At 44.2% G+C, this 10,161-nt stretch overlaps 2 non-coding genes across 2 annotated transcripts; both read left to right on the top strand.

Annotated features, from left to right (window-relative positions):
* The first annotated feature begins 9,572 nt into the window (after window positions 1-9,572).
* On the top strand, window positions 9,573-9,653 carry MIR29B (microRNA mir-29b). The gene has a single exon (NR_032825.1). It is a non-coding gene; the product is annotated as a microRNA mir-29b (primary transcript).
* Window positions 9,654-9,967: 314 nt separating this feature from the next.
* Window positions 9,968-10,032, top strand: MIR29A (microRNA mir-29a). Its single transcript, NR_032824.1, has one exon. It is a non-coding gene; the product is annotated as a microRNA mir-29a (primary transcript).
* The last annotated feature ends 129 nt before the right edge of the window (window positions 10,033-10,161 follow it).

Below are 10,161 nucleotides of genomic sequence, written 5' to 3'. Positions count from 1 at the left end.
TTTTCTATTCGTGTTGGAGCAGAAAGCCCCTCGCCCGCCCTCGCTGCCCCTTTCTTGGGGCGGGTGCCATCTTGATAGCCTTCCTGTGTGAGGTGAGGGGACTGGGGGAGCGGGTTTGAGAACCCCCGCCTCCCCTGCTGTCCGCTGTCAGTCATGCTAACTTCCCTGAGCGCTGATAGTCATATGAGAATGTCTTAGCTGTGTGTGTGAAAGTCACGCCTGTGTTTCACCTCCAGTGTGAGTGCAATTCAGTGTCCTGGGACATGGTCATCCCCTTTGGCCCTCTAAAGGAGTTGGGGTCTGCGAATAGGACTCGTGCTGAGCTGGAGGGCATCTTATGGGCATCATTTCATCTGTTCTCTCCGTCTCCAGCCAGAACTGCATTCCAGACACATGGGTACATGTATACCCTATTCGAATATTCAGGCGTCCTGAGAAGGGGCTCCCAGCCTGTCTGGGAAACCCAGAAGGAGCTGATCACCCCCATGTCTTCCTGCCCATACCTCTGTGGAGATGGAGACTAGGAGGCCCTTGGGAAAGCTTATCCTGAGCCCAAAGCCTGGTGCCTCACCTGTGGGGCCATGGCCCCTGAAGTTTCCCCATCCTAATATCTATCCCATTGTGGTAATAACTGCCATTTATTTGTCTGCACCCCCTGCCGGCTTGCAGACTCCATGAGGACTGGTGCCCGTGTGGCCCACGTTGCGTCTCCAGCACAGTGCTTCCCACATGCTAGATATTCAACATCTGTTTCTTCTGCGCTTCATAAATTTTGTTTTTTGTCGTCTCCTGCCATCCCTGATCTCAGTTAACTTTCCCATTGTGTGTGTGTGTGCACGCGTGTGCGGGAAGAAATGCCTTCATGAGCTCACTCGCTCGCTCTTACCTTCTGCATCCTGTGTTATCGCGCAGCCATCGCAGTCTCACTTCCCAAAGGTCTTGTTTGCCGAATGCTGTGGCTTTCCCCATTCCCATTGAGCTTCACCTCCTGCTACAGTTCACATGACGTTACCTCCCCTCCCTGACACCCTCCCCTTTTTCCACCTGCCCAGGCCACCCTTGTGGAGCTCGGCTCAGGCCCCTTTCCTCTGCAGACACCCCCCCGCCCCCCCCGCCCCCTAGTCAGCCTGCCCCAAGCTCATCGAATCCTGAATGACTGTTGTCCCTCTCTGTCAGCATGGCACACTTAAGCCTTACTCGTCCCTATATACTCAACTTCATTCCACATTAGATTCCAAGGTCACGTGCAAGTGTATCCATGTCATCTGCTTAGGCACTTTTCCGGTTCAGCGCGGGGCTCTTAGGAGGCAATCACTGAACGCCTAGCGATGGATTCTAACAGATCTGTCTTTACCCGTCGTGTTGAGAAGTGACTTGTGGTTCTGCAGCATTGTTGTTGGTTAATTCCTCCCTGACAGACGTGACCGTCCCCGTGTGCACCCCCCCATGTGCCTACACCGGACTCTTCTAGGAGCCTCATCTGCCTCATGTCCTCTGAGCCTCATACGGCACCTGGGACATGGTAAACTCAGTGAATCAGTGGTGCTGAGACCAGATAGATGGAAATGCTGGAACATCCTCATCCCAGTTGCGGATCGTATCTGTCCTTTCACAGACTCGTGACTCCTTGTTTTGACGTCCCATGACCTACCCTTTTTCCGTCAGAGAGCCTCAGACCCAGTCTCTATGTGCTGATGCTCGATGGTATTTTAGTCTTTCACACCAATTTTAACATATTGATTGTATGTACCTTCTGGAAAATTTATCCAAAATGTTAAATGTGCTGTCCCCTCACAGGGGAATGTGGTGATGGTTCTTTTTCGGGGGGAAGGTTAATGTTTATTGAAAATCTCTGGACCATGGATTTTACTTGAGTTAGTTATATTTTCACAAGTCTGAGAATTAACATTATCATTTCCACTTTACAGTTGAAGAAACTAAAGCTCAAAAAGGGTTAAATAGCTTGTCCCAGGCTGTGTAACAAGTGACAGAGGGAAAATTTGAATCCAGGTCTTTCTGATCCCAAAGCTTATGTTGCTTGTCTCTCTGTTCCCCGCTTAAATGTGCCAATAAATGGGAGTTCCCTTAATGGCGCTCGACGTTGAATAGGCAGTGTCTAAGCACGTTAACTCAGATAAGCTGGTGCTCATGTGGAAAGGCACAGACAAGGACAAGATGTGTATTGGTACTTTTGGTTCTAAGCAGAGATTCAGAGATCAGCTTCTAAGAGCCTCAAGCTTCAAGAGGATGACGGTTGAGCACCTAGGAAGATCCTTTGGGGGACCCTCTGTGACACAGGGCTGCCTTGTTGAAGGTGTAAGTTGACCCTTGACTCCTCCTGAGAAAACACAGGAATCCCGTTAGGGAAGCATCCTCGTGGGCTGGGCTGCTCCACGCTCTCCCCTCTGGTGATGGGTTTGGTACAAGCCTCAGCCCTGTGTTTAGATTAGAGCCACCAAGAGCTACCGTGGGAGGCACAGATGCCAGTGCTCATAAGGGGAGGCACGGATGTTAGTGGGAAGCTGAAAATGCAGCCGTCAAACTCATATCCTCATAGTTAAGAAACCTTATCACTAACTCATATACGGTGTTCTTGACCGAACCTTTCTGTGCTCTGGTTTCCCCATCTACCAAGAATGCACATGCACCTAGATCTTAGGAGGCTGCAGGTGCAGTGGTCACAAGGCGCTCCTGAGTTCTTTAGAGGAGTGACAGAGAGGATGGAAGAGGCACGCTACAGAATTAGGCTTTATCATACGCTTTTACAGGAAAAAGTTAATTGTAGGAAGACTTTGCAGCAGCTTAAATGAACTCTTGCCAATACTGCAGAACTCCCGGAACACAGCCGACGGGCGTTCCTTGCAGCTGACACCCATCTCAGTCACCGTTGACGAGGGGAAGAGCTCCTCACTGACTCTGGGTCCTGTCGTCATTTTTATGAACAGACAATTTCGGAAACATGCTATTATTTTAAATTAGTATTTAAATATTCCAAAGCCGTGTGATTTAATAGCTCCATGTCAGTTTGAATTTTATGTTTACCCTGATAGATCCTCCTTCCTTTTCCTCTCAGCTTGAATATTTTAGATTTATCTTTCTGTCATAAGACAGTGTTGAATATAACAATGGCTTTTCTCAGCCATTTCTCTTCCTGGTCAAGATCTTCTTGAATTTTAATCCCAACTTTCAAGAATCTTCCGAACGTATTACGTCCGTGTTTTGATAGCATCTTGAAGTGTGTGAGCATAGTCGCTAAAGAACATGTCCTCCAGCGCTCGGCTTAAAGATCACACCTGTGAACCACAGTGCGTTGTCTTCCCCAGTCTGTCTGATGCACGTGTCTAGACCATATCACCCCATCCACTGGCCTCGGCCATGTTTCTGTTCCTCCATGGGGTTGTAATTGTTCACTTGGAAATTGCAATAGATAGTAATCTGACAGGACAGACTTTTCTTCCTCACACTGCTGAGTCACGCAGCCCCTTGCTGGGTGAAATGTGAGCTTTTGGGACTTAAGCCCCTTCTAAGGAACCCTCCTTGGGGCTGTTATGAAGGCACTCCCAGTGGCTGTGGCAGGTCACGTGCATGGAAGACTGAAGTACACCTTGAACGATGAGTTTTCAAAAACGAAGACCTCTACAACACGGGCCTCCTTTCCTATAATGTGGCAAAAGGTGCACTCCAGCTTTAAACTTAGACTACACAGGAGAGAACATCGTGGGGTTTCTGTTCTGTATTTCCTCCGCTTGACCGCGGAGCAGTGAGAGAAGGTTGCACTTGCAGACTGCTGCTGCCCTCTGCTGGCCTCTGCAGTCTGTGCTGCTGCAGCCTGAGGTTGCGAAACCAATTTTGAAAATAGAAACCTCTCCCTGTCTTCTGTGCGGGCTGCTTTCATGCCTTTCTTCCGTGACTGGAGCTATAGGTCTATACCGTGTTTTATTTCATAAGACCTCTTGCTGAGCAAACCTTAATGATCTGCGAAACGCACAGCCTCGTGTCGGTGGACGCACCAGTGAGGAGCATGTCCACCGCTCACTGTGCAGGAACCTTCCCAACCTATGCAGCAGGAAGGAGAAGGTGCTCCTTATTTCTTGTTTTTAAAAATTCATCTCTTTATGACGTTGGCGGAGGAACAAGAGAAAACAACTGACTTTTACTTCCTCTGTTGCTCTGGGAGATTTCCTAAGGGCTCATACTGTCATTTAAATTCCAGGTGCTGATCTTCTGAGCGGTTGCCTCCTGAGGATTTCTGTGCCTGGAAAATATCTGTCAACAGGTTGCTCTCACACTCCTGTGTAAGTAGAGGCTTGTGCTCGTAAAATCAACCTCAAGCGAGTTTCGTTTTATTTTGTTCCTGGCTGATTCCCCATAAATTTTTTTAAATGGTCATCAGGGTTGATCTCTATTCCTTTTCTCTTAAACCCTCAACTCCTAACTTAGCAGTGGGAAAAGTCTATAACGTGAACTCCTGCTTAAAAGGAAGGGTACAGATCCCGTATTCAGGTCTTAGAATGGGAAGAGGAGAAGAAGGTAAAAAATATTAAAGATACTCATTTCAGTTAATTCAGTTGGAGATGCCATTTGTAGATCTGAGGGCATCTTCCGATTTTAGTATTTGTCGGATTCCTCTGCAGTCAGCTGGGCTGACATGTATCCATGTACGATGAAATGGACGGAAGCAGGATCTGTGAGCTTTTTCCATTTACAAGCTGTGGCAGATCTCTTAGCCACCTCTCTGCTTATAATGTGCTAAGGGAAAAATGATTTATTATTTCTGTCATCGTGGCTATCATTTATTGAGTATTTACGTTGTGCCATTGCTAGTTCGAATTGCTGTACCTGATTTATTTAATTGTCACAGCAACCTTAGGTGTGGTGGGTACTATCATCATCCTTATTTTAAACAGCTGAGGAGACTGAGACACTGAGAGTTAACGTAAGTTACCCAGGGTTGTACAGGGAGCGAATTGCAGAGCTTGACATTCTGCCTCCAGAAGTCTACATGTGACCATGTCGCCATACTGCCTCTTAGAAACGGGGAACTTAGAAGGATAAACTGCGGGGCTGTATTTTAGAGACATTATTTTAGCGCTGTCATAATTATGTGAATGAGTGTTGGGCTAGTCACTATGCTCTTTTGACTTGAGCCTCCTTTAGATTAGCGGGAAGCCAAACTTTAGAGAAGATGTGGCTTGCTTAAGGGCACACTGCGAATCACGTGTGTGGCTGAGCGTCCAGGTCTCCGACCGTTCAGTGCTAGCCAAATCCTACTAATTTCCAAGTTGTCGCCGTCCTCTTGGTGGGTTGTTGGGTGCTGCTTCTGCTGATCAGAACCAAAGCTGGTTTTAATGGTTTGCTCATGTGCTTATTGGTGAAACCCTGAAATCGGAGCCAGTTTACATTCAAAGTTCCATCCGGCCACGTGGAGAGTAGCCGTTACAGTCTCTATAAAGCACTGAGCCAGCAGAGACTCACGGCTAAAAGCCTGGGCCTGGATTCGGGCAAATCCCGCTTTGCACCCTGGTCTTGCCCTCCACAAGCTTTGTGACCAAGGGCAAGTCATGTCCCCGTTCTAAATCTCTGTTCCCTCACCTGGGAAATGGAGATGACACCACCAACCTTGTCAGGTGGTTTTGAACGTTGAGAAAATGCATATTAAAGCATGCAGCAGTATCTGGCGCAGAGTGTTCCAAAAATGGAAGCTGTCCCTATTTTTCAGAGTACCTTCCCGTCCATTTCTCAGTTCATTTTGTACTTCACCCTGAAAAGGCGCTCCGGGGTGCTGATCCATCTAATAAAATAAATGTTTGTGTAGTGCTTTAAAAATTATAGAATGTTTCCATATACTGAATTATGTATAACCCTAACAACCACTGCAGTCTAGGAATTTATGTCTCCATTCTCTAGATCAGGATAATCAACCTCAGAAAAATTAAATGATTGCCCAGGATCACATAGCTAGTAAATAGCATAGCCAGGACTTCAACTCAGAAGCGCGGCTCCGGGTCTTGCGCTCCTTGTTCATCTGCTTCCTGCAGGAAAGCTTTCACTAAAGGCATGTGAGTTGAGAGAGAAGGACTTACAACTAGGTGATCAGCTCCATAGCAGTAACAGTTGCATCTCTATTCTGGTTTACTTTCTCCAGTCAGGACTGTTGTAACCTGATGTCCGTAGCATTTTGAAACTACGTTCTTAAAGAAGTCTTGTAGTCAGATACAGTCTCCTTGTGAACCTGAATCCCCAAGGGAAGTTATCTTAATCCAGTTCGCTCATGCAAGAACAGACTGGCATTTCACTTCAATGAAAACAATGTATTTCCACTGTTCCGCTTTTGCCACACGAGAGTTACTGGTGTGGTTTATGGATTCACATTTCAGGCTCCAACTTTCCTATCAGATTTGGAAGAAAAAAATCCAAAGAAGGGCAAGCTGCTCAAAAAGCATCATATAAAGTACGACAGTGAAGACTGGATTTTGAAATGGAAACACATTCTCATGGCTTGTGGGCTGAGAGACAATTAGGAAGGATGTTCCTGAAAGGTGATGATTTTAATGCTGGGGATGGAGAGTTTTGCAATTTTAAGTGTGTTCTCTGTGTGAGAAAGAGTTGTTAAAAAATAACATTCCTTTCAAATGATGCAATACCTAAAAATTGTTGATGATTAAAATAGAAATACCCTGAGTTACAGAAATTCAGCCCTACAGTATCCTGGCCTAAAAAATGCAGAACAGTCAGGTTGATTGTTGGAGCTGGAGGATAAGGAGGAATGGAAACATGGTAATGTTCACTGAGTAAAATCTTTCCTCGCGGTTGAATGTCACGGAAAGACTCAGCAGAGCCAGCAGATAGCAGCTGCTGCCATCCTGTTTCCTTGTCCATGTCCTGGAAGGAGAATGAATGAGCCCCTATTAATTTACCAACTGGTTTTTTTTTTCGTTTCCCTGCTAGCGAACAATGAGATTTTTTTCCCCTATGTTAATTTGGTAGCCAGTCTCTGCATGCAGATCTATTTTCAGGAAACTGGCCTCTTGCTTTAGAAGATTACGTGAAAACAGAAGCCCAAGCTCAACTAAGTAACTCACTTTCCCCCCAAGGGGCTTAAAATCTGAAGGGAAGTTTTGACTGATCTCTGTGTTTATTATGCTTTATCTGCTGAAAATGGCCTGTCAAACTGGGCTCACATGAAGAGACATAGATGCAAAAGAATATATCCATCTTTGTTCTTCTCCTGAATTCTGTAGAAAGCGTACTCAAACGATAATACAGAAAACTTACCATATCTATTTGTTTCTGCTAAGGGAGCAAAACAGTGTGGTTGTGTCTATAGTATGGATACATGTGTGTGTGGATGTACCTATACGGGTGTGGCATATATTTGATGTATGAGATATATATGCTTTTATCAGACATAAGTAAAAGGAAGAAATCTGTTTTTTAGGAAAATTTTCCCCATAACCGAAGTGTCAAAATCATTTGGAAAAAACTTCTAAGTGGCAGTAGGCAAAAGGTATGACTAGTCATTAGTAAAAAATAAACGGACCTTTTGTTCTGGATTTCAGATTTTTTAACTGATGAGAATAATCTGGCTGCATCTGACAAGTTCAGTTACTGATATTACGAATTAGAATAGCATATACAGAAGGATGCCGTGGACCCTAAATCAATCACAAAGTTAGTGAAATCGCTATTTGAGAGTTCCAGTGATTCTTCTATCTTGGCAGTCTTTCAAGTTAAAATGCTTGAATTGACTATCCAGTTGAAATATTTAATTGCCAGTTGCTTCACAAAGTATGTGCCTTTCTTTGCAGTCTATGAGCTGTTGCATCTTGGATGAAGTGCTTGTGACACATCTCTCTAGACCGTAGTGTTCTGTTCCCTTTTTTCAGAGATGAAAAAACTAGTCTGGTAGTAGTAGGCGTGTGCAGTGGATGCTTCTCCATTATGAATGATGAGTTTGTGTTGGGATCTCCTATGAAGAGATAAGCGCTATAAGGAAGAGTCAAGGCTATAAGGAGTAAGAACATTCAAGTGAAACACCCTGCCCCTCCTGGCTTGTTAGCATCCTGCTGAGCCCATTTGAAATCATCAGCCACAGGCACTTTGTAATTAGAGGTTCTTCCCGTAAGCATTGTAAATGAGGAAAGTCAAAAGAGAAACTAAAGTTCAGTTAATTGATTTCAGCCAAGAGAACAGACTAAGTGAATGGTACAGCCAGGATTAGAACCTACTTTTCACCAGGTGACGCTATCATGATAAAACCCAAAAAAGATGGGAGAGTGTTTTAAGTTAAAAAAGACTAAAGAATCTTAGTGAGTGAACCTGGATGGAATCTGGGTTTGAAAACAAACAAAAATTATAAAAGACTTTTTTGGAGAAAGTAGGAAAAGTTAAATACGGACTGGATATTAGATGATACTAAGGGAATTGCTCATTTTCTTAGGAATGATAAAGATATTATAACTGTATGAAGAATGGCCTCATTTTTGGGGGGGTCACCTCATTTTTTTAGACATGCTCAAGAAGTTAGGAGCAGAGTGTTGGAATGGTTGTCAATTTACTTTCAAATGATTCAGCAAAAAATACATGTACCTTACATAGAGATAACATAGCTAAAGCAAAAAATGGCAAAATGAGTAATTGTTGAATGCAGGCGGTATGAATTTAGGAATTCATTTTTTTGTCATTCAAATTTAATGTAAGTCTGAAAGTTTTCATAACAGTTATAAAAAAGAACGCACATCTCTTTAGTTAAGTGGCCCTAGTTACATCAAGTATCTTCTTGGATCCCTGGGACACTAAAGGGAATGACAGTAGACTTCCTAAGAAAATGATATCGAGAACCATAGTGGGAGGAGGAAAGACTGTGGCCAAAAATGATTTGTTAAGGAGAGCTGAGAGTACAAAGCCTTACTTTTGGAGGTGGGAGAGGAGAATCTTAAGTAAAGCTAACAAAAATCCTTAACTCATAGATGCATCTAAGGAATTCCATTCTGGAAAAAAAAAATTAGAATCTCATTAGCTTCAATGTATTACTTACCTCTGAACTATTTCCAATGAGCTGTCCTCTTTGGGCCCTGAAGTCATAGTACTCTTTAGAATCAAACAAAATTATCTCCCAAGTGAAAGCACTAGGTGTGGGAAAGGGTTTCCCTCAGCTTCTCCCAGAGCACCTGCTTACTTTGTGCCATTTATATGTATATTGTGAGGTTCACACCACCTCCTAGTTAGCGTGCACCTGGGTCCTTTGACCCCAGGATGAGCTCTGCCTCTTCACCTGAGTCAGGGTTTCCCGTGACTTCCCACTGGGAGTAAATGGGTTCACATGTGCCCTTCCCTCTAAATGATAAAACTGAACCTTTGTCTGGGAAGCTCAGGAATTGAGTCCCAGGCTTGTCCCCCAACACCAGATTTGGTGACGTCAGTACATATATGTATGCGATTTGCTAAAGCTCTATTTAGACCACAAAGTAAATAGCTCATAACCAGGTTTCAACTTTTTCCTTTCTAGGTTGTCTTGAGTTGACGCTAAGAGAGCATCCTCAAAGAGAAAAAACAAACAGATCATAAAGCTTCTTCAGGAAGCTGGTTTCATATGGTGGTTTAGATTTAAATAGTGATTGTCTAGCACCATTTGAAATCAGTGTTCTTGGGGGAGACCAGCTGCGCTACCAGCGGCAAAAGGAGCGAATGGGACAGCCCTGAAGAATTTGAAAGCAGAGACCAGACGGTTGTGAGAAGTTGCCTGATGTTGTAGCTGAGCCATTCCAACAGCCTATTATAAATAACAAGTTAATTGTGTGGGATGTCTCATTATTAGTACTTTATACTCGTTTGTGTAATAAACTTTCTGGGGTGCTTTTTCTGTAATACAGACTTCATCGTGCTTGGGTGAAAGGGCTGAATATGTGGGGGATTTGTTCATCTTCGGGCCCTCCCAACCCACAAGTCCTCCTGTGACCCCTTAGAGGATGACTGATTTCTTTTGGTGTTCAGAGTCAATATAATTTTCTAGCACCATCTGAAATCGGTTATAATGATGGGGGAAGAGCACCGTGCAGCCGATGAACAGGAGAAGATATATCGGTGACCTTTGGGGCTGTGAATAAGAGACGAGAAAACAGAAATACAAAGTGGAAATACCAAGGTGGTTTTTCTTCTTTC

The sequence above is a fragment of the Equus caballus genome, chromosome 4 (genome assembly GCF_041296265.1).
Source record: "Equus caballus isolate H_3958 breed thoroughbred chromosome 4, TB-T2T, whole genome shotgun sequence".
NCBI classification, from domain to species: domain Eukaryota; kingdom Metazoa; phylum Chordata; class Mammalia; order Perissodactyla; family Equidae; genus Equus; species Equus caballus.
Note: the sequence above shows the minus strand (reverse complement) of the source record. Positions and strands in the feature narration are given on the sequence as shown.